This window comes from Ambystoma mexicanum, chromosome 5p (genome assembly GCF_040938575.1).
Source record: "Ambystoma mexicanum isolate Mex_15411 chromosome 5p, UKY_AmexF1_1, whole genome shotgun sequence".
Classification (NCBI taxonomy): Eukaryota; Metazoa; Chordata; class Amphibia; order Caudata; family Ambystomatidae; genus Ambystoma; species Ambystoma mexicanum.
In genome coordinates, this window is record NC_090930.1 from 409,614,486 (window position 1) to 409,637,335 (window position 22,850).

The following is a 22,850-nucleotide window of genomic DNA, read 5'->3' on the forward strand; positions in this document are numbered from 1 at the left end:
TATGGTGAGCAAAAAGTTTTTCTATTTCTCTCTGGAACCCCCCAAAGTCATGTAACAGAGGTTTGTCATGGGTTACCAACGGCACCGACCAATCTGCTGCACTACCACTCGGGTATGATAAGACAAAAGCTACCCGAGCTTGGTCATTTGGAAATGCTCCAGGCCTACAAAGAAAATGAAGGCGGCACTGATTGATGAATGCCGCATGCTTCCGTGGGTCGCCTGAGAACCTTTCTGGTGGTGCCAGGGGCACTGTTCCAGGTAACGTGATCTGTACCGGAGTGGGTGGTATGGCGTGGTTTTGCATCATTGGATTGCTTCCAGGTAGAGGCGCCTGTCCTGCCTGTGATTGCTAGTATTGCCTGCTAATCTCTTCAGTGCGTTCTTTGGTCACTATTAGGTCTCTCCGGAGGGCATTAGTCTCTTGTCGGGCAGAATGAACCTCAGCACGAAGCTCTCCTAATAATTGGGCCAATTGGTCCATTTCTGATGTCTCCATAGCGCCCAGGTGGATTTGTTATGGTAGGCTTCGCGTTCTGTTACGCTCACCTGGTAAACACAGGGACGCCACCCAGCCGGGTTACTCGCTGGTATGATTCTCAGCTTCGCCCTGATGTGGTCTGCGGGGAAGGTTCTGCCTGAAAATACAGGAGGACTGTGTTCAAGACTGACCGACTGGGGTAAGTATCCTCCCTCCACCGCCGTATGATTTCAGTCCCTCTGGCGCCCTCTCCTCACCTTGTGGTAGAATTAGGCGTGCTCTCCATCCTGCCTTCTTTGCAGGGGCGCGTTGTCTTTCATGGGCGAGTGCTGTCCAGTTACTTCACTGACGCCGACCCGTTTGATATTTTTCAGGTAGGTCTTATTGCTGTTCTTTAGTTTGGTTGCTATCCTGCTTGCCTTTCTTTGTTTAAATGTGTCTTTTTTCTCCCTTAGGTATGCAGAGCTTCAGCGCGGTGAACTGGCTTGGTTGAGCCCCGCTGGTAAATGATGGTGCATTAAGAGCGCTATGATGCGGTAAGTAAGCGCTATGCGCTGCGAAGTCTTGCCTTTGTTAACCTGTGTTTTCCTTCCTTGTAGGTCGTGGTGTTCTTCAGCGCGAGTGGAATGTCCGGAGTGGTGCCAGCCGAGAGGGGACCAGCCAAATAAGCCTTTTGAGCAGTTCGTAATTTGGAAATGTCTCTACTGCTTTCTTTAATGTTGCCTCTATCTTCCTCTTTCAGGTCGTTCTGTCCGGGAGGCGTGCAGATTCGAGGAAGCTGTTCTCAGTAGCTGCGAGTGTTTTAAGATGAAGACTGCAGGTAAAATGCTGCTGCTAATGATGTTCCTTTTGTCTCCTTGCAGGTTCTGCTTCTCCGAGGTTCGAGGGAATAGCTGGACACGGCGAGCGTCACGTTGCAAGCTGCAAAGTAACACGAAGCATGTTCTGCAGTCAGGGTGTGGCTTATATAGCCCAGGTAAAGTAGTACCAGGGAAAGTAGTTCCAGGCCTGCCACACCCAAAACACTAGACCGCATAGCTTGGTTCTTAGGGAACCAAGCTATGTGGATGCCTCCATGTTGGCTGACAATACAATAAAGAAGCTCCCAAGCACATTGTTGTTCATGGTGTATGAGCCTGGCGCCATGAAGAGGATGCCAGGCTCTAGAGGCCCGAGTCCTGACTCCACCTGGCCAATGGGTTTCCCAGAGGGGGTTTTGGGCGAGGGTCGTGACAATTAGTTTATAATCGGACTTAATCTGTGAGCATTGAGACTGTGAACACATTAAGGGAGCCTCGCAGAGCTAGTCCTCAAACCCCCATTTAGAATAGTTTAGAATAGGTCACCGGTAGTCCAGTGACACCCTGCCGGGTTTCTGTCCTCGGCATACCAAGGCAGAACCAAACTCGGGGTCGCCTGAGATCCAGGGATGGAGCTGGGCATTTGTTGGCATTTGTTGGGGAAGGGAAGGGTGGGGGGAGGGACAGGGAGCTGTGTAGGGGTTTGTAGTTGGGAAGTTGGGAAAAGGGATGGTTGTTGGGAGGGAAGGGGTTATGAGCCAAAATGTGAATCTTAGTAGGCGGGTGTTAGTGGGGAGATGGAGGGCGGGACATCGTATCCATGGCGTCGGGGTGCCTTAGAGTGGCCACCTGGAACATCAGGGGCCTCAACAGCTATTTGAAGCGTAACAAGGTGATGATGTACCTGAAGAGGATGAGGATTGATGTTGCACTATTGCAGGAGACCCACCTCACCAGGGAGAAATTGGAGGTGGTTAAAAGGAAGTGGAAGGGGTGCATGGCTGGAGCCACATATTCGGCCTACGCTAGAGGTGTTATCACTTGTGTGGCACGGCACGTGCCATTTCAGCTGCTTCAAGCTACGGGAGACCCGGAAGGCAGGATGATCGTTATGAGGGGTATGTTGGAAAACCGGGAAGTGTGTATCGTAAACTTATATGCCCCCAATCAGGATACAGCGGCTTACTTTCGGACTCTGTATGGCAAGATTAGGCCCCTGTTAGGTGGTGGCATCCTGTGGGGAGGAGACTTTAATTTTGTGCTTAATCCTAAGGTTCACATATCAGATAGCAAGCTAGACAAACCCACTCCGGCTGCAAAGGTTTTACAGTCCCTTCTGAGAGACTTCGACCTAGTGGATGTCTGGAGGCAACTGCACCCTGCTGATAGGCAATACTCGCACTACGCAGCGCCACACGATCTGTACACGAGGCTGGACTACGTGTTCACCACTACAGGAATGGCTGAAGAGATGAGAAGCGCGGAATATAAGGCCAGGGTGCTCTCGGATCATTCCCCCCTGGTCCTGGAGTGGCGACACTAGACTCCTAGGGCGCGGATTCCTACTCGGAAGCTTAGAGCCGAGGCTCTGCAGGACCCGGGATTCTGGGAGGACGTAAGGGAGGCGATCATGGAGTACTTCGAGATCAATACTGGCAGTGTTAGATCTATGGGAACTGTGTGGGAGGCATTCAAAGTGGTAGAGCGGGGGGTTGTCATTTCGTAATCTAGAGGGCTCCAGGGGGACATAGAGCAGGAACTGCGGGGAACGGAGGAGTTGTAGGACATCATGCGCAGGGGAGTCATCTCTAGTGAAGAGGGGGTCAGGATGAGGCAGCTGCAACAGGCTAGTGGGGAACTCTGAGATAGGCTATGTAAAATAAGCTATAAGAAATATGTGGAGAGACAGCATGTGGGAGGAGACAATCCGGGCAGGTTGCTGGCCTGGCTATATAAGAGTGAGGCGCCACGGCAGGTGATCAGGGAAATTAAGGGGGAGGGAGGCCAGATCCGGAATACCCAGGAGGGAGTGAATGATGAGTTCCTGGGATACTATAAACACCTCTACGAGGACCCTAGCGGATCATGACCATGACATCCCAGAAACACTGGAGGATATAGGCCTGCCCACCTTGGATGACTTGGAACGGGCAGACCTAGATGCCCCAATTACAATAGAAGAACTGGAGCTAGTGATTCAGCACCTGCCCACCTCTAAGGCTCCGGGGTCAGATGGGCTTCCTAGTTGATTTTACAAAACCTACAAGCAGGAGCTGCTCCCCCCGTTGCTGGCTATGCTCAATGAGGTGTATGAGTGTGGCAGGTTGCCGGAGCCCTTGCGAGAGGCGGTTATCATTCCGCTCCTAAGACCAGGTAAGCTTAGCACGGATTGTGGGTCATGCAGACCCCTATCGATGCTCAACCAAGATAGCAAAATCCTTACGGCAGTGCTGGCAAACAGGCTTAAGCGAGTCATTGCTAAACTGATACATCCTGACCAAACAGGTTACATCCCAGGCAAGAACATAACGGATAACCATAGAAGACTGCATCATATTATAGATCAAACAAAGGGGGACCCGGGTGAACTGGCGACCGTCTCGCTTGACGCGGTTAAGGCCTTCGATTCAGTAAGATGTCCCTGGCTGTTGGTGACTTTGGGAGGCTATGGAATGGGGCCAGGGTACCTTAGGTGGGTTAGAATGTTATACAGCTCCCCAATTGCTAAGGTTAAAACAGGTGCTACCATATCGGATAAATGGCAACTTAGTAGGGGCACTAGACAGGGCTGCCCCTGGTCGCCCATGTAATATATACTAGCGCTGGAACCATTGGCCGTCTGTCTGAGACAACAGTATGAGGAGATAGGGATCCATACTGCAGGGGGACCGCATCTTGTCTCGTTATATGCCGACGATATACTATTGTATCTGCGCTTCCCAGAAGAGAACATACAATACATTCTGGAATCAATGGAGCAGTACGCCGCTCTCTCCGGCATTGCGGTTAACCCCCAAGAAATCCAGCATATTCCCCCTGGGGAGATACAGGTTTGTCCCACCCAGGGGCTTGTCGACATTACCAATACCCTGGCGCACCAAGTCGTTCTGATATCTCGGGATTGATATATACCATACGAGAGAAGAATATAAACATAACACGGAAAAGGCAGTAGAAGGCATCAAAAATAGCATGGTATTTTGGTCCAGACTACCCTTGGGCATGATGGGGAGAGCTGCTCTACTTAAGATGGTAGTCTTGCCCAGGCTGTTACATTTCTTTGTAAATATCCTGCATGTGATTCCCTAGGCGCTTTTTCGCTAGTCTCCACATTTTGTGCAGGGGCTTTATTTGGCATAACTCCAGGAACAGGGTGGCTCTCTGGAAACTACAGAATTCGTGTGACAGGGGAGGAATTAACCTGCCAAATTTTGAGATATATTATTTGGCGGGACAGCTGCAGTATGTGGCGAGGTGGCTGTCTGAGGAGGAGACAGCTGAAACCAGGCTGTTGTGCATGGAACCGGCTCCCTTCTTCCCAAGGGAAGTAGTATGGCTGTCCAAGCCAAGGGTTCTAAGGATCGCAAGGCTGTTGGTGCTTGGCTGGGAGATGTGGCACAGGGCATGGCAGATGGTAGGATACCCAGCCCCGTTTTCTATGCAGGTGCCTCTGGTGGCGCTATGTAGAGAGGACCCCCAATTGATACACAGGGTCCGAAAGTACTAGGAACCGATGGGTCTGGCCACCCTGGGAGACATATGGCAAGAAGGGGAGGCACTGGAATTCCAGACACTGATAGAAGACACCGGGGTGCATAAGGGGCAGTATATAACCTACTCCAGAATGGTTAAACGAGTGCGAGAAAAGTGGCCGGCGGTAGTGCTATCTGAACAACCGGATGCCACCATGGAGACAATATATGACATTTCAGAGGGTGGGCATGAGATATCCTGGATATATGAGATGCTGGGATCTAAAGTGGGGAGGGAATTGCTCCAATTGAGACTACTCTGGGAAGAAGAGGTGGGGGAGCCCATGTCGAATGGGCTCTGGGATAGGGCCCAAAGATATCATAAAAAGGTATCACGGAACGCAAGGCTCCAGCAGATCCAATTATATGTCATACATAGATCATACCTCACCCCCAGGAAGATCGCCAGGTTTGGTGGTCAGACGACTCAGAGATGCCCCAGGTGTGGGGAGAAGGAAGCCGGGATGTTACATATGTTCTGCGCCTGTCCGGAGGTGGGAAGATTTTGGTTACAACTGAAGACACGCTTGGCCGGAAAAGGCATCACGCTGAAGGTGGAATCGGCCTGGGCATGCATGCTGGGGGCTTTCCCTAGGCCACACAATCTAAGGCACATTAGCAAAATGAAAGACCCGACATACATCCTTGCCAAAACGGAGGATTGCGATGTGCTGGAAAGCTGCTCAGAGGCCAATGATGGAGTTGTGGAGGGCGGACCTCATGAAATGGGCAGAGGCAGAAACGGCTGCTTGGTTTGATGCAGTCTGTAGGGGAGGGGAGGAAGAAGTAGGACCCCTAATAGAATGGAGGCAGTTGGTGGCAACTATGGTGGGCTCCCCCTTGCCCGATCACAGTGATAATGATACAGATAATATGATAACGATAGGCCTGCCGGTTGAAGCGCAGGCTGATGACATAGACACATTGGCTCAAGTTAAGGGGGTGGGTGGGAACGGGATTAAGGAGTGCAATTTGTAAATGTTTTGCCGCTGAATTTGACTCAATTATTGCAATGTTTGGTGTGTTGATAAAAAAATAAAATAAAAATTGTTTAAAAAAAAAAGCTATGGCATGGAAATCTGTGAGGGGCCCACAGTTCGACAGATGGCACAAGGAACTGGAACACTGGACAGGGGCAGAAACGACAGTATGGGGAGAGGGAGTGGCCAAAGAGGGAGGAGAGACAAGCCCTGCAAATGAGGACTGGAAGGCCCTAATATGGGATATGTTTCACCCATCAGACGACAAACCCCCATGAGCGACCCCTGCTCACTGGAAATGCAACAGACTAGTGGCAGTACCAGAGCCCCAGCAAGGGAGCAACTAGATATGGCAGTTTTGGCCTGCTCATCGCCCAAGAGTTCCCCGAAGCCTGAAATGTCAAACAGGCTGGGTTATGAACCCCAGCAAGATCACACGGCAAGTGACTGGTTATTTAGTTTTTATTTATTGTTTCTTTTTTCTCATTTTTATATTGGTTATTGTTACTTTGTTTTTCTTTACATACATGCGGACCAATGCTAATATATGTACACCAAATTGGTGATGTACAATGTAAATGCTAATAAAAACATTTAAAAAAATTAAAAAATAAGTGACTAAAGTTGATTAACAGAATGGCATATATGTTGAAATCCTCTTTTGTCCCGATACTGTGTGTACTGATGTTTTTGGTTGGAATGATTACTGTTTTTATTTTCCTCGCTGCCCACACCACCTTCTCATGGGAACTCTTTGTGCTTGCTTTATTCAAACCTTACCATCAAACTTTGGACTCAAACCCGCTACTGGTGTAATAAAAATGATGTACCCAGTTCTGCCTTCAGCCACTCTATTTATAAGCACTATGCATGTCCTTCACTGAAGTCCTGTTAAAAACAAGCATTGGCAAAGCCAACCATTTCAGATTGTTTATGTAACGCTCACCTGATTCCCGTAGAGGCGCCGGTCTTGACTGGGCGTATACCGTATCTTCAAAGGTGATGTGTAACACACGGCTGGCTCTTTGGGCTGGACCTCTGTGCACTGTATGTCTGACTTGAAGGGTAAGATGGCTTAGGTAAGTGAACGCCGTGCTCTCCATCTGCCTCGGGGCAGGGTGCTGTAACCAGTTTCTTCACTGGATAAGGGGAGCAGGCCTCTTGACTTCAGAGGACTGCTGTCCGTCGTTTACTGCACGAACGGTAAGTTTCGAGTAATTCTAATGTCTGTAAAGTCTTTAGTAATGATGTTTCTTGTTTTGCAGGGTTCCGGCGATGGCAGATGACGGGCTGAAGTGAGTTGAAGATGAGCCCGTGTGATGAATAGAAGCGCCTGGAAGCACGTAAGTAAGCGCTTGTTGCCTGCTTCACGATGCGCTCTAACTGTCTTTTTATTTTGCAGGTACAAGTTCGGAGCGGCTGCAGGGTGCCCGAATACCCACTGGGTTAGATGTGGAAAGGAGTAATGGCACGTGAGTATTAAAGTTCCCCAATGTCTTTAAACGCACCTTGTTTTGTCTTTCAGATGCGGGATGCAGCGCCGAAGGCCTCCGGAGCGTGCGAAGAGTTGGTAAGCTTTTGTCTTTCAGATGCCGGAATGCAGTGTGAAGACCTCCAGAGCGCACGAAGAGTAGGTAAGCCTTTGTCTTTCAGATGCCGGAATGCAGCGCGAGGCGTGGGTGACAGCCGATGGACCAGGTAAGTGAAGAGCTGTCACTGAAGACCGTAATGCTAACCTGTTCTTTCATGTCTTTATAGGCGTTGCTGAAGACTGGATTCAGGATGGTAAGCCTTTTTCCTTAGGCCCAGGATCAGATGCAGAAGACACGATGAGCGTTCTGCTGCAGAGGATGCAGAATAACGCAAAGCAAGATTCATCCATCGGGTGTGGTTTAAATAGCCTCCTGTAGTGCTTAGGTGTCTCCTTCCACAGCCACGCCTAGGTAAGAAAAGAGTTCCTGCTTTCCAGAAGAGTTCCAGTGTTCTGAATCTAGGGAGTGGCTCCTGCCCCACCCAACAGGAAAAGTAGTTCCAAACAGAAGAGGATTAGAGGCTCAACTGGCAGGCAAGTAAGCAGCATGGTCTGCTGCAGGTAAGTCCACCCAAGCATTATGAGCCCGGCGCTTCCAGCGCTGGGACTGGGCATATTTATGAGCCTTGTGCCACTGGCGCCAGGACTGGGTCCAAAAGGTCCCAATTGGGACTGGTTGGCACTCGGAACCTGGGTTATGGATCTGCTTCCAAGGGAGTTGGGAAAACCCTGACCTTTTGGAAGCAGAGATCATGACAGTTTATCAATATTAGGCATTCACCAAGTAGTGCTATTATATGCCCATAATGCCCAGATACTCTCACCACTTTGCAGCAGCTACAATCCAGTTACTACTGCTATGACAGTGCCTGGCAAATGCCTTTCCCAAAACTGTTGGCATTGCCAATGCCCATTTAAGAATGCCTTTAATCTATGTGCCCTGCTGCCCTTCCCAGCATGGCAATAGGATGAAATGGGTTGGGGATGCAGGTTGCCTGGGTAACTTGCTTTGTTTGAGAAACTATGTTTACAGGGGTAAGTAATTTATTTTTCTAGTAATGTAATTCCCCGTGATGTAATTTCCTGTGGTCACCCTACACACATTAGATGGGTCGACACTACCACACTTGAATTGCTGAACTTAGCTCCACAAGTCTTTGGAATGACCATGCGAGCAGAGTGAGACACAGACAATATTTCTGGCAAGCCACTGCACATATAACACAGACACACTGACATATACTATAGGTGTATGGCCCTAAGAGAAATTGATCAGCGCCTCAGTGTCTATTGGTAAGTGGATGTTTTTATTGTATTTCTATATGAACTTTCACTGTGACATTCAGTGTGCCTTTTAAACTCCCCCATCCACATATCTGTGAGATAGTCACAGGAGTGGGCATCTTGGATAGGTACACTGTACTGTATACAACAAATACTTTTTTATAAATGGCAACATTGCATTGCCAATTCCATGTCTGGCCGAATTTCAATAGCTGTATAGTCTCCTTTTTTCTTTTTTGGAATGTAGTCTGCTTTTTTCTTTTTTCCGAATGGGCATTCGTAAATTCTTTGTAACAAAACAGTCCAGTGAAGCAGAGAACATGCCTGTATTGCAGCCTACGGTAAGAGGGTCAGAATTTGAATGTACAGATGAGGTTCCAATTGAATGCATTACAATGACTTCACATGACGGTATCCCAGCCACACCCACAAATGAATATAACGAAAGGGTCTATGAAGCAGAACATATCCTTGGGACAACAACTGGCAATACGGAAGATGACCAAACAACTGTGAAATCTTTGTTCAACAAAAATCAACCAGCCTTTCAGATAGCGATGACGAGGGAGCTCTTCTAAGTGCAATGGTACCAAATCACCCATCTGTCAAACCATTGTAGTGCAGTCACAAAATCAGAAGAAGCGCACATTGCATTTTCAGGAAAGCTAGTTCAAAGAATTTCCATGGTTGCACTACAGTACCAAACTGGAAGGAGTTATTTGCTTCCCCTGTGCAAAGTCTGCTGCATTGAAACTTGTTGAGCTCTCGAAGAACGCTGAGCAAGCGTTTCTTACTATTGGTTTTAACAATTGGAAAAAGGCTATAGAAAAGTTCAACAAGCATCAAAATAGTTCTGCTCATGCATACTCTGTAAAGCAATTGGCACACCGTAAAGGAAGTAAACTAATTGATTCACAACTTTGGCAACAAGTAAAACAACAACAAGATTCCTGGTTGTGGATTAACAAGATAATGCACACGATTGCTCTTCTGACAAAACCAGGTCTTGCCCTGCAAGGGCATGATGACAAAGATGGGAATTTTAGGCAAGTTCTCTATGCACAAGCAGATGATGTGCCTTGTCTGAAACAATGGATCACATCAAGCAGAGCTGAATAATTGAGTCCAGACATCCAAAATGAAGTTCTCCAGTTATTGTCTTATGCAATTTTGCGTATAATCTGTAACAGTATTGGAGACAATCCCTTTGCTGTTATAGTTGATGGCACACAAGATATATCTGGTCAAGAACAAGAATGCTTTTGTAGCTGATATGTCGACCAAGATCTTTGGCCACATGAAGATTTTATTGGACTGTACCAAGCAGATGATACCAGCGGAGCATCAATTGCTAACATTGTAAAGGATTTTTTATGTCATCAGGGTCTGTCTTTATCAAGTCTTAGAGCACAAACCTATGATGGTGCAGCAAATATGGCAGGGAAGTACCATGGTGCACAGGCAATAATATGGCAACAACAACCACTTGCATTGTGTGCCCATTGTGGAGGTCACTGTACAAATGTAGTCATTCAGGCTGCAGCACAACAGTGTCCCATAATGGAAGATGCAATACTCTATGTTCAAAAGCTTGGTAATCTGTTTGGACAATCTATGACATGCTGCACAAAATTTGCAGATATTGTCCAGCATTCAACTGAAGGTCCAGCCAAGGTTGCCAAAATCAAGCCATTGTATACGACACGCTGGACAGTTTGGGTAAAAGCTGTACAAAAGTAATGGATAATTAGGAGGCTATTCTGGAAACCTTAGAAGAAATGGCAGCTTCCAAGAATAGTGGTGATGTGCCCGCTCGTGCCTGTGACCTATTAAAACAATTTCAAGAGGGAATAACTTTCTTAGGTCTCCAGATTGTTGTCCAAGTCATGCAGCTCCTTGCGTGCTTGAATATTGCCATGCAAGGAAACCAACAAACAGTATATGGATTACTTGCAGCAGTGAATCACACACACAGTGCCATCCTAAAGCTTTGCAACAAACAATCTTTTGACAGTCTACATATGTACAATAACCATATGGTGGCAAGTTATCAAGTGAAAGAGATAGAGCTGCCAAGACGCCACCAAATTCCAAAACACATTGATAAAGGATTAGCTGAAAATGTTCCTCCAAGAACCATAAAGGACTACTACAGACCACAATATTTTGAACTTCGAGATACTGTTTCTGTTCAACTTATGCAGCTTTTTGATGAGGAAGGCATCCAAATGTATGAAGACATTGAACAGCTGCTTCTAACAGGCAGAAGCGCTGGAAATATTGTTAAGAACCCAGAAAATGAATATCTCCTCTTCTCTGCACAATTAACAACATTCTCAAGCGTCCATAAATATTCTTCCATCTCAGAATTGGTAGAGATCCTTTGACGGATGCCTCCCACAGAAAGAGCTTTCTTTGCACAGGTGGAGAAGCTACTGCGGATCCTTTTAACTGTTCCAGTATCTTCCTGTGAGACTGAGAGGAGCTTTAGTGCTTTACGACGACTGAAAAACTGGCTGCACACAACTATGACTCGACAAGAGTCAATCATGTTTGTTTGTGCAATAAACACAAAGATATAATGGATCTGGTTGACATACAACAATAGCAACAGAACGCTCATGATCATCACTCACTACAAAATAATTGGCAGATCATTTTACTCTGTGGTTCGTGTCTGCAGCAAAGTCCCTGTTAAGAGGGTTGTAAAGTTTGTGAGATTTGGGGACAAGGAATGGTGGGTGGACACCCAATCTTTTTGGAACCAGCTATGCTCAGGCAATGGCAGCCTTTTCACCTGGGAAGTGGTAAAGGTTTTACATGAACGTGAACTGAGCCATCTGAAGTGAGACGCAAAATTGAAGGATTTTATACTCTGAACTACGTTTATTTTTCTTCATTTTCTTCCGTTTTCTTTTCTCTTGTTTTATACAGTGATGATATATGTAATTTAATACGTATTGCTATTTTATTTTTAATTTTGTGAAAAGTCGAGTTCTTTGACAAAACACAATAAATACAGTTTAAAATAAGCAAAGTCCCCAAGGTGTCCCCTGTCTGCCCCAGATTTTATGTGTCTCCTACGCCCCTGGTCCTCCCCTATCGTACTGGCCACCAAACCTTACCAATCCTGGAGGTTTTGCATAGGCTTCTGCCAACTTAATGCCATTTCCGACTTCGATGCATATCCCATGCCACGCATCGATGACCTAATTCATAAACTCGGAAATGCCACTTTTCAATCCTCCTCAGTTTTAACTAAAGGGTACTGGCAGGTCCCAGTATATGGGCCTGATGAGGAAAATACAGCTTTCTCAAAACCCTTTGGGCTATTTTAATTCAAAGTCCTCCCTTTTGAGTTACACAGAGCTCCAACCACTTTCCAACGACTGATGGGCAAAATATTATGTCCCTGCTCTGATTTCTGTTGAGCTTACGTTGACGGTATCATCATTTATAGTCAAACATTTTCTATCTCTTTACTATTCTGAGAGCCCTGAGAGAAGCCAGCCTAACTGTCAATCCATCAAGTGCAGACTGGCCCAGTCCGCCATCAAATACCTCAGCTTCTTTGTAGGGAATATTAGTGTACAACCTCAACACGAGAACGTGAAGGCTGCCTTAGATACCCCTACACCTAAAACTTAAAGAGATCTCAGAGCATTTCTAGGGTTAATCGGTTATTACTGCAGGTTTATCCCAAACTTCTTGGATACTACAGCTAGGCAGACAAACTAAAGAACGCCCAACCCCAGAAAATTCATTGGACCGACGAGGATGATCTATGTTACAACAACCTAAAACAAACCCTGTGTCAGAACCCGATCGTAAAGGTAATAGATTTCTCTAAAGAATTTTACACCTCCCTTACAGTGTTAGGAGCAGTATTATCACAAATCTGCAACGGATTAAAACATCCCATTGTATTTACAAGTCGCAAACTTTTCCCAGGTAAAATAAACACTCTGTGCTGGAATTCGAGGCGCTTGCCATTTAGTGGACCATTATCCACCTTAGAAGTGCTGCAGAAATAACATGAAAACACATGGAGTATAACATAACACATCTCGCCCCCTCATACTATAAACACAAACCTCTTAACAAGGCATGATAACCCTGAAGTTATCAGACTTTGAAATTCCTTGCAGCCACCCCTTGTTCCAGACTCTTCCATCTTCCAACACAACGCCCTCCTCTCAACCATTTCTTCCCACACACAACCCGCTTCAATTGACATTCATACCCTGTGCATGAGTGTGCAGTTTAACCGTTCCACTGCACCATTGGTATCCGGTAGTAAAGTGGGATCTTGTGATGAGCCACCCCAATGCCTTCCAAAAAATGTTCCATCAATCTCAAAGTAAGCTGTACTCATTTGTCAGTTAAAACCTTCCCAGGAAAACCTTCTCTCTGAACACTCCATCCAGAAAACCAATGACTGCACGTGTGTCTGCCTCCAGCATCTCCTCTACCTCAACCAATTTGCAGTAGGGATCCATGAAAACAGTGAAATATTTTGTCCTTACCCTCTTTCCCACAACTGGACCCAGAATATCTAGAGGCATGCTAGGTAGTTCCAATGGCCTGAGAATCTGGGTAAAATTTCGGAGAGACTTGTCAGATTCACAACACAAATTGCAACTCCTCGCAAGACCTTCAACTTCTGAATCCAAACTAGGCCACCAGGCCACTAGGTCAGCCCTCAGCCTCCCTTTGGTTTTGGTCACACCCAGGTGCCCTTCATGTCCCACCTCAATGAGTTTGTGTCACACCTTCAGTGGGGGCACTTTGTGCCCCGCTTTACACAACAAATCACCTTCTATACTCAACTCCTCTCTACATCTGTAAAAAGGCTACCAATCCAGCCTCACTTGACCACTCACTCCAACCGTTCCTAACAAACACCTTAACACGACTAAGTTCCATATCCTCCCTAGTAGCTTCCTCCCACTCCCTTCTGCATACAGAATTCCCACACACCAAATACACTTCTTAGGATTCTTCCACATCTCTATCCTCCACTTCCACCATCTACCTCGATTGCCTTGCTCTGGAGAGAAAAACAGCAAGCATGTTCTCCCTTACCGGAACATATCCTACCACAATCATGACCATGCATCAAAGTGACCCACCTCACTATCCTACCGGACACACCATCCAACTCTTTACTCGTGAACACACTAACCAGCGGTTTGTGGTTAGTACGTACTATGAACGCCCTTCCCCACAGAAATGCTCTGAACTTCATCACCGCCCATACCACACCAAGCTCTTCTCTGTCTATGATGAACGATCGTGGGTCAGCTCCGTACTATGAACGCCCTTCCCCACAGAAATGCTCTGAACTTCATCACCGCCCATACCACACCAAGCTCTTCTCTGTCTATGATGAACGATCGTGGGTCAGCTCCTTTAAGAACCATTGAGGCGAATGCAACCACCCTTTCCACTTCCCCTTGTTTCTGCTTGAGAACAGTCCCTAAATCTGTTTCACTAGCATCCTTCATGATGCATATATCTCACCCTGTATCAAAGCAGATGGTCCGGCAATGGCACTCCTGATATTCTGTCAGACATTCTTCACACTACACAAAAGTGGGCCACTTGTTGCAAACCTCTCTAATAGTCTTGCACCTATCTGCGAAGTACCTACACAATTAGAGTAGTACTCAACTAGTCCCAAGAAGGACATAACTTCCTGTTTATTCTTAAGAGGCTCCACTTCCACAATAGCCTTTCCCATCTCTCCCCTAGTCTCTAATCCTCTATCACTTACAGTGTGACCCAGATAGTCAATAGATGTTACTCTGTACTTGCCCTTTTCCCTCCGCTGAGCAAGGCCAGCTTCCGTCAATATCCCCAAAACCCTGCCCAGCCTCAAATCATTTATTTTATTTATTTATATTGTGCCAAAGCCCAGGGCATCAGGGCCAATACATTTAGACCAAAGACAACATGCTGTTAAACGAGGTTACTGGATGCTACTTACTTACCCTGAGCATCCTCTCTAGTTATTTAAAGATGGCCGTCTTCAGCCCTTTCCTGAGGACTGGGTTACTGTGCTCTAGTCTGATTTACCTTTGACAATACATTCCATGTTTGAGTAGCTTTTACTGGGAATGATCTACCTAATCTGTTTGATCGCTTGAAAGATGGGCAGACAATCTGTCCCAGCGATTCGGATCTCAACGAACGGCAAGGAGTATAATGGTATATCTGTTACCTCAGATGGACAGGGGACAGTCCATAAAGACATCGATGGACTATGGTCATGGCTTTGAATGTGATCCGGTCCTCGAGTGTCAGCCAGTGAAGGGCTCCTCTGTCTAAGGTAAGATGTTCCCTTCTGGTTTTCTTCTTAACAATTCTTACAGTGCTGTTCTGTATAGTCTGACAGCGAGCAATGCACCTATTATTTGCTCCCATCATCAGAGCGTTTCCATAATCCAGCCAGTGGCGTAACACAAGATTTGGGGCCCCCCTGCAAGCCATACTGAGGGTCCCCCCCCAACGTGCAACAAATCACAAGTAGCACCACACTCTGGGCCGCCCTAGATTATCATGCTTGCGCAATACGCACAAACGTGTTGCTGAAGGGGTATTCCACACACTGCACTAGGAGAAAGATATAAATATGTGTTTTAATGCAATATACACACTTCCTGAGAAAAATTGGCTAAAAAGCCATAGTGTTTGCTATTGCTGTGTAGGGTAACAGCAATCCAATACATGCAAGTCACCAAAAGTGCACATGAACATTAATGCTTTGCTATTAAAAATGCCATGCCACAATAAAAAAAACATGTTCAACTGGCTGCACAATGTAGACCAGTGTAGACACATAATAACATTACAGTAAAGCATGCCAGGCCACATTAAGGCATGCCTCGACTGGTTGCATCAAAATGCCAGCCGAAGCAATAAGACTCATCAAGAAGAGAGCACACATTCAAGCCTGCGTCTCTGCGGCCTCTAACACAGCCACACTCTTTAAATCTGCAAGGAACTGGCAAATACTGTTGCGGTTTCTACATCTCCTGTTCCCTGAACAGGCCCTCTGTACTGCTTTGGCCTCTCGCTTCTCCGCTAAAACTCAGGACATCCTGTCCACTATCTCCTCTTCCTCTCGCTCTTCCTCCCTCGGTCCCCTTTGGCCATCTCTCCCTCTCCTCCTCCTTTCTCCTTTTCCTCTCTAACACCTGACAAGGTTTCTAGACAAGTCACATCTATGGAAGTGTCGTCGAAATAGGTGCTCGCCTGCTCCTCCAGAACCATCAAGGACCACATTGACACCCTTGATCCAGCCTTGCCCTATTTCTGTAATCATTATTTTGCCACTGGAACGTTCCCCTCTCGCAAACTCTTGGAAAAGCTGGCCAACTGCCAGTTTTGACTCCACACTGAATCTGTTGGTTGTCTCCATGACCATCAGTCTGGCTTAAGAGTTGCCAGAGGCACGGAAACTGCTCTCCTGAACACCTGTGAAGATCTGATCTCTAACCTTGTTTCCAGCATTCCTTCAGTCCTCATCATCCTGGAACTTTCCTCTACTTTCGACACATTCAACCACGCCATTCTGATCAATTGACTCCGAGAACCTGGGCATTATGATCAGGCCCTGGAGTAGCTGACCTCCTTCCTCTTGGACCACCCTTCCCAGGTCCAACTCAGTCCCTTTCACTCTGCCACCTCTCTCTACATGTAGCGTTCTCCAGGGCTCTATCCTCTCACCCTGGTTTTTCAACCTCTACTTGGCCCCTTTGACCCACCTGATCTCTACCTTCTCCTCTAACTTGCAGTGTAATGCGGATGACACTCACCTTTCCTTCAGGCTCCCCTCAGCCTCTACTCTCCTCTCTCGCTCATTCCTGTTATCATCTTCAACTCCACTCTCTCTTTCTCTCCTCACATCTCGGACGCTGCCAAGAAGTCCCACTACCAGCTGCACCTCCTCAAAGGGACTCTTCCATTTCTCACTTTCCCCCAGAAGCTCCCTGTCTCCAGAGCTCTAGTGCTCTCTAGGCTGGACTACTGCAGCAGCCACTTTCTCAATCTGCCTTCCTCTACTCTCTGCCCTGTGCAACTAATCCAGAACAGGACTGCAAGACTTATCCTTGGCCTCAAGCCCAGGGACTGTATCTCTCCAGCCATGAAATCTCTCCACTGGCTCACCTGAAGTTCTGGAAGCAGCTCAAAACGTTCCTCTTCTCCTCTGCTTTCTCTCTCTCCCTGCCCTGCTGACGTACCTGTCCGCTGTACCAACTGGTTGCTTGACTACCCTCTGTCTCACCAGGCTCTTTCTTGATCAGTCACCCTTGCACTGCCTGCAGGCCTATCACACAGTTAGGGGCTGTAACTGTAACCCTACAGTCCCTTGTTCTCCTTGCACTACCCAGAGCTGTGCTGCCCTGGCGGCACTTACTCAGAGCATTGCTGCCCTGTTTTCCCCTCCCCTCTCCCTTGCACTTCCCCCCTCCCTTTCCCCTTGCACTTCTCGTTCTTGCACTTGCACAATCTGAATGACACAAGGCTTAGTAAGATCATTTGTCTTGTCCTCCCACAGTTTTCCTTCCCTTGTCTTGTCATGCCTAAAAACACTTGTGTACAGGTGCATTATATATGACTTATCATATCATAACATATCATTTTATCACAGATACCCAGAAAAATATACAGTGCCGCAGTAAGAAATGGCTAGACTGGCAGAACCCAAATGCCAGTCTAGCCAGGTCTAGCCAGGTAATTACACTTAGCAGGACTGCTTTATCAGAAATGCCCAGTTAAAAAAAGTCATACCAAACTGAGGAATGACTAGACTGGCTGCACCAATCATCATGCCTGCTTAGCATGGACATGGGCGACCATTATGATTTATTGCACAACCCCACACCCCCACACATCCCTTCTCCCTCCCATCCACTACCCCAACCTCCAAAATCAGCTCATTGGCCCAGAATTACCTGCATGTCCCTCTTCCTTGTCCCAGTGCTTACGTATGAGGCTCCTTGCCTCACTGGTAAGTACTGGGATGAGGATGAGGAAAAGTAGGACTAGGAGTAATGAAGATTATATGTAGGTAAGTCAGGCATTACCTTCATGTACCTCTACCATATCCCATTGTACCTCATACGCAAGTACTGCCTCATACACAAGTACTGGGATGAGGAAGAATAGGGCTAGGTGTAAAGAAGAATACCAAAAATTAATCAAGGCATTAAACACAAGTAGTGGTGCAACACCATTGAGCCGACTGGGCTTCAGCACTCCCCCCGACACCCACTGAAATTGTGGTCTATGTTGACTTGACCTGGCTGACCTGCAGAGCAGTTGCCGGACAGAAAAGGACACAGATGTTAAACGGCACCTGAGTTTTGCCGTTAACCACGTCCCGGCCCAGCAATTACTAATGCACAGCATTTCACTGTTAGTAACTGCATTCAAATGCCAAATTGTTTAAGCAATTGAAATTGTAATGTGAGTTTAGTACTTGCATGCCAGGGGAGTGATTGGAAGGGTAGAGAGGAAACAGGAGACCAGTCATTCTCACAGTAGCCCATAAGTGGGTGCTTTCAGACCTAAAGGAGAGCGTTAACGGCTTGTAACATTGAAGCTGCACTAGAATAGTCTCATTAAAATGTGTAAAGAAGTTAGAAGCCCCCACACAAATAAGTTTGCTCCTCCCCACCACACGTCAAGTTAGCGCCTCTCCCAACATTTGAAGGGTTAGCCCCCTGAAATGTAGGTTTTGTTGCGCCCCTGAACACAAGCGCACACACACCATTCACCATATATACACACGCACACCCAGCCATCCATATATTTAAAAGTGCACTCTTTCACCATAAAGGCACACCCAGGCAGCCACCCATACATTAAGTGTGCACCTTTTCATCATACAGGCACACCCAGGCAGCTACCCGTACATTTAAGTGTGCAACCTTTCACCACACAGGCACACACACCCAGGCACCTACCCATACATTTAAGCATGCACACTTTCACCATACACTCACACAGGCAGCCACCTATACATTTAAGTGTGCATCCTTTCACCGTACATGCACACACGCAAACCAAGCAACACATACATTTGTGTGCGCTCTTTCACCATACACTCACACACGCACACGTCATGGGTTGAGGGGAGTCATAATACTTCACAAATACATTGGGCCTCATTATGAGTTCTGCTTGCAGGTTCCTGACAGCCCGGCAGGTCTTACCTGGCGGGCTGTGCGGCACCAGCAAGCATAACTCATAATTGTGTCGGCATCGTTATCAACGGTGCCGGCGCAACCATGCTCCCCACCCCCATTCTACCCTACCGGACAGAATGGGGATCGGGAGCCCGGCAATACCGCCACCAGCGAATGGACAAGTACCGGCCCATTCATCTTGTAGTGGCCCGGTTCTTGCCCAATCAAGGGAGGCAGTGCCGGTAGCAAGCCATGCTTGTAATGAGGCCCATTGTTTCTTTTTTAAGTCACTCTGACTTCATAAAGAAATTATTTCCGTTAAGGACTGAACCATAACGAATCATTTCTTTATGAAGGCAGAGTGTCTTCAAAATTAAACACTTTATTTTTGAAGTCATAGGGCTTCACCCACCCCATGACATGGAGGCCACTGGACTTTTTGTATTCACTCTGCCTTCATAAAGAAAGTATTTCTGTTACAGAAATTATTTCTTTAGAAATGCAGAGCGAATTCAAAAAGAAAATGTAAAAATAAAAAAAGGTTGAAAAATATATGTTTTTTTTTACTCCAAGTGGGGCCCCTTTCCAGAACATGTGGTCACTGCGCCCCCCGCACCGCAGGGGATGCGGGGGCCTCTGTTACGCCAGTGAATCTAGCCTGGATAGAATCTTGGATCTTGCTATAATTGCACAGTTTTTTCATTCAAATAAGGCCTGATGTGATGTAATAGTCGTAATAAGTGTTGGCAGTTGCTGTTCATGTTCTACATCATGTTCGACAATATTCTTTATGGTAACCAAAATATCATCTTGAAAATATGTCACACATTTGACATTACCCAACAAGTTGCGCATAACTATCTGAAGAAAATTAAGCAGCCGACCCTAAACCAAAAGGCATTCTTTTAAATCAAAATATACACTGAAGCGTGGCAAACGTGGTAAGATCCTTGGACTCGGGCTGGAGCCTTACCTGATGATGCGCTGAGGCCAAGTTCAGAGTACTAAATACTTTCACCCCAGCAGCCATGCTTACCATTCCTCCTGTGTTGGATAGGGGAAACTTGTCAAACACCACTTCGTGATTCAGGCCCTTCAGGTCTACACACAACCACATTTGGCCATTTGTTTTATGTACTACCACTATCAGGGAAACCCACTCGGATGCCTCCACAGCCTCAATCACCCCTTCTCTCTCCAATGTTTGTAACGCATTGGACACTTCTTCCCTCATACAAATAGGCTGTGACGCATCCTGTGATGTCGTCCCTTCTCCCTGTTGGTGAGACCCTGTCCATGAGGCAAAGGAGGTGAGGCCACTACCCAATAGCAGCCATACCCTGGGGTGGTACTCAGTGGGGGGATCTCATAGGGAGGGATTCCCCCTCTTGGATACAGGGAGGGCATAATAGGCCAATGTGGTATAATCAACCCTCACCCACCATTCTGCCCTAGCCTTCCTTATGTGATGAACCCTGCAGAGCCATCACCAATTCCCCAGTGATGAACGCCCCCCCACATGACCGGGGAATAATAGTGTCTGCCTGATCCTGACCCTGGGGTAGTATCATGAGGAAGGATCATGTGGTAGGGGATGACCACCGGGAGGAGGTGGTGACTCCATTAGGAGAGACACGGTACACCCCATCCTTTCTGAAGAAAACACTTAACATCTAAAGTGCTGATGGCGTACTGCTCACTTAACATCTTCTATCTTTGATGTTTTTGATTGAAACAAAACCCAAAACAATGTAACTTTAAAAGATCCAAAATTCCTATGGACTCCAACTCCCATAAAGCCTCAAGCACTGAGACGATGAAGTGGAAGGAGTCACTGTGGATTGAAGGAAACCCCAAGCTAAATGTGCGGACTAGTTGTTATAATGGAAATCAGCGGCATGGGACATTTAAACATTGTGGACACATGCAATGGAGAAGTGAAGGTGAAGAAGAGAGTTAGAAGCAGATGCTGGGAAATGGAACGCGCTGAGACAGGCAATCGCTTCCAAGTAACCACTTGGAAGCATAACTTACCAGAGAGGTGTGAGACCGGGAGAGGCACAGCAGAAACATTTCCACTGCTCTTAAGGAATCATTGGTTAAAAAGGACACTTGCAATTCTACCTGAAACAATCCAGGGGAAGAGAACCATCTCCTGGATTCTAGGATTGTTTGTTGAATTTTCATATTTGATTTTTACACACTTTTTTCTAAATCAAAACAGGGACACTTACCTTATACCTTTGATTGTTAATTTTAGTGTGAGGGTCAGAAACGTTTTGGAAACAAGGACAGTTTGCATAATTTTGACGACGAGACATAGACTGACCATTAGTTTTAGTTTCCTAGGAAGGGAAACTCTTTAGGATAGGGACAGAAAGGCCTTTAGCAAACCCCTTTTCTTTAATAAAGATGTATGTTGTTGAAAATATTGCAACTTTGTGTCTGCTTCTCATTTTGGACCCTTCTCACTTACCTTCCTTTTACCCCATACGTTCCCCCATGTACTTATGCCACACCAATAGTACTAGTAGAACTGGGACGAGGAAGAATAGGTTTGACTCCACTGAATTGTCATCTTGAGATACTGGGATGAGGAAGAAACTTGGATCCATGAAGAACCTTCAAGACAATCTCACTGAACAGTCTAGTTCTTGTATGACGTGGAACTTAAACATGAAAAAGGGACTAACCATGGTGTCAGTCCCTCCCCAGAGGCACTGCAAGCAAAGGTACAGTACCACTTACAGAGAAGCTGATCCTGCAGCTGCTGATCGGGACGTAACCAGAGAAGTTGTAGCATCCCTACCTGCTCCCGAGAAGACCGAAACACAGAAGTCAGAAGAGGCTGCGGCTTCTGGCGTAGAAGAGCATTGCGAGAGATGGTCGTGCAGGTATGCGCAGCCCAGGCCTCAGGAATTGCTGGGGAGCTGCGTATGGCAGCGTGCAAACAGGAAACAACTTCGAAGTACCATCAGAAGATGTGGAGGAGCCCCAGACAGAAGTGGGTGACTGGGAAACCGTACGGAGGCAAACCAGGAACCACGAGGGGACAAGAGAAAACAATGTAAAAGGGTGTGGGGCCCAAGAATGAAAAGACAATGCAAAGGGGTCGGGGGCCTGAGAACGAAGCCCCATTGGGAAGGAGTCTGGGACCAGAGAAAGAGAAACCACTGTGAAGGGGTCTGGAACCTGAGAAAGAGAAACCAATGTAAAGGGGTCTGGGTCCCGAGAATGGAAAGCGAAGGTGAAGGGGTCTAGGACCAAAGAACAAGAAGCTGTTGTAACAGGGTGAAGGACCCTCAAGTGGAGAACTACTATACCTGGCATGGGAGTGTACCAGGGATACTCAATGAAAACCAGTTGGACAAGTACAGGGTCAAGGACCCGGCTGTGACTGAGGAGGAGTTCCTCAGAGGCACATCTTCCTCGTGGCAGTACCTGGCAAGGGAGTATACCAGGTCTGCCCAACGGACTCACTGGAGAGGCTCATCGAGGGCCTGAGAAAGGTCAGGGGGAGGGAAACATTCCCCCTACGATTGTGGAACTGTGAAAACCAGTCTGAGAAAGGCCAGTGGAAGGGAGACATTGCCCCTACTTTGTGGAATGGTGTAAACCAGCCTGAGAGAGGCCAGGGGAACAGAGACATTCCCCCTACCTGTGAACTATGCCTGTCCAGAAGAAGAGAGTCATTCTTCTGGGCCTAGTGTAAGGGATAGAAGTCGGGTTCTGACACAGGTATGTGGACATTCTGATAGTTCTTTAGTATTTTGTTGAGGTAGGGAAACACCTCAAAGAGTTGGGGATAGGTAAGGTTTCTCTTTAT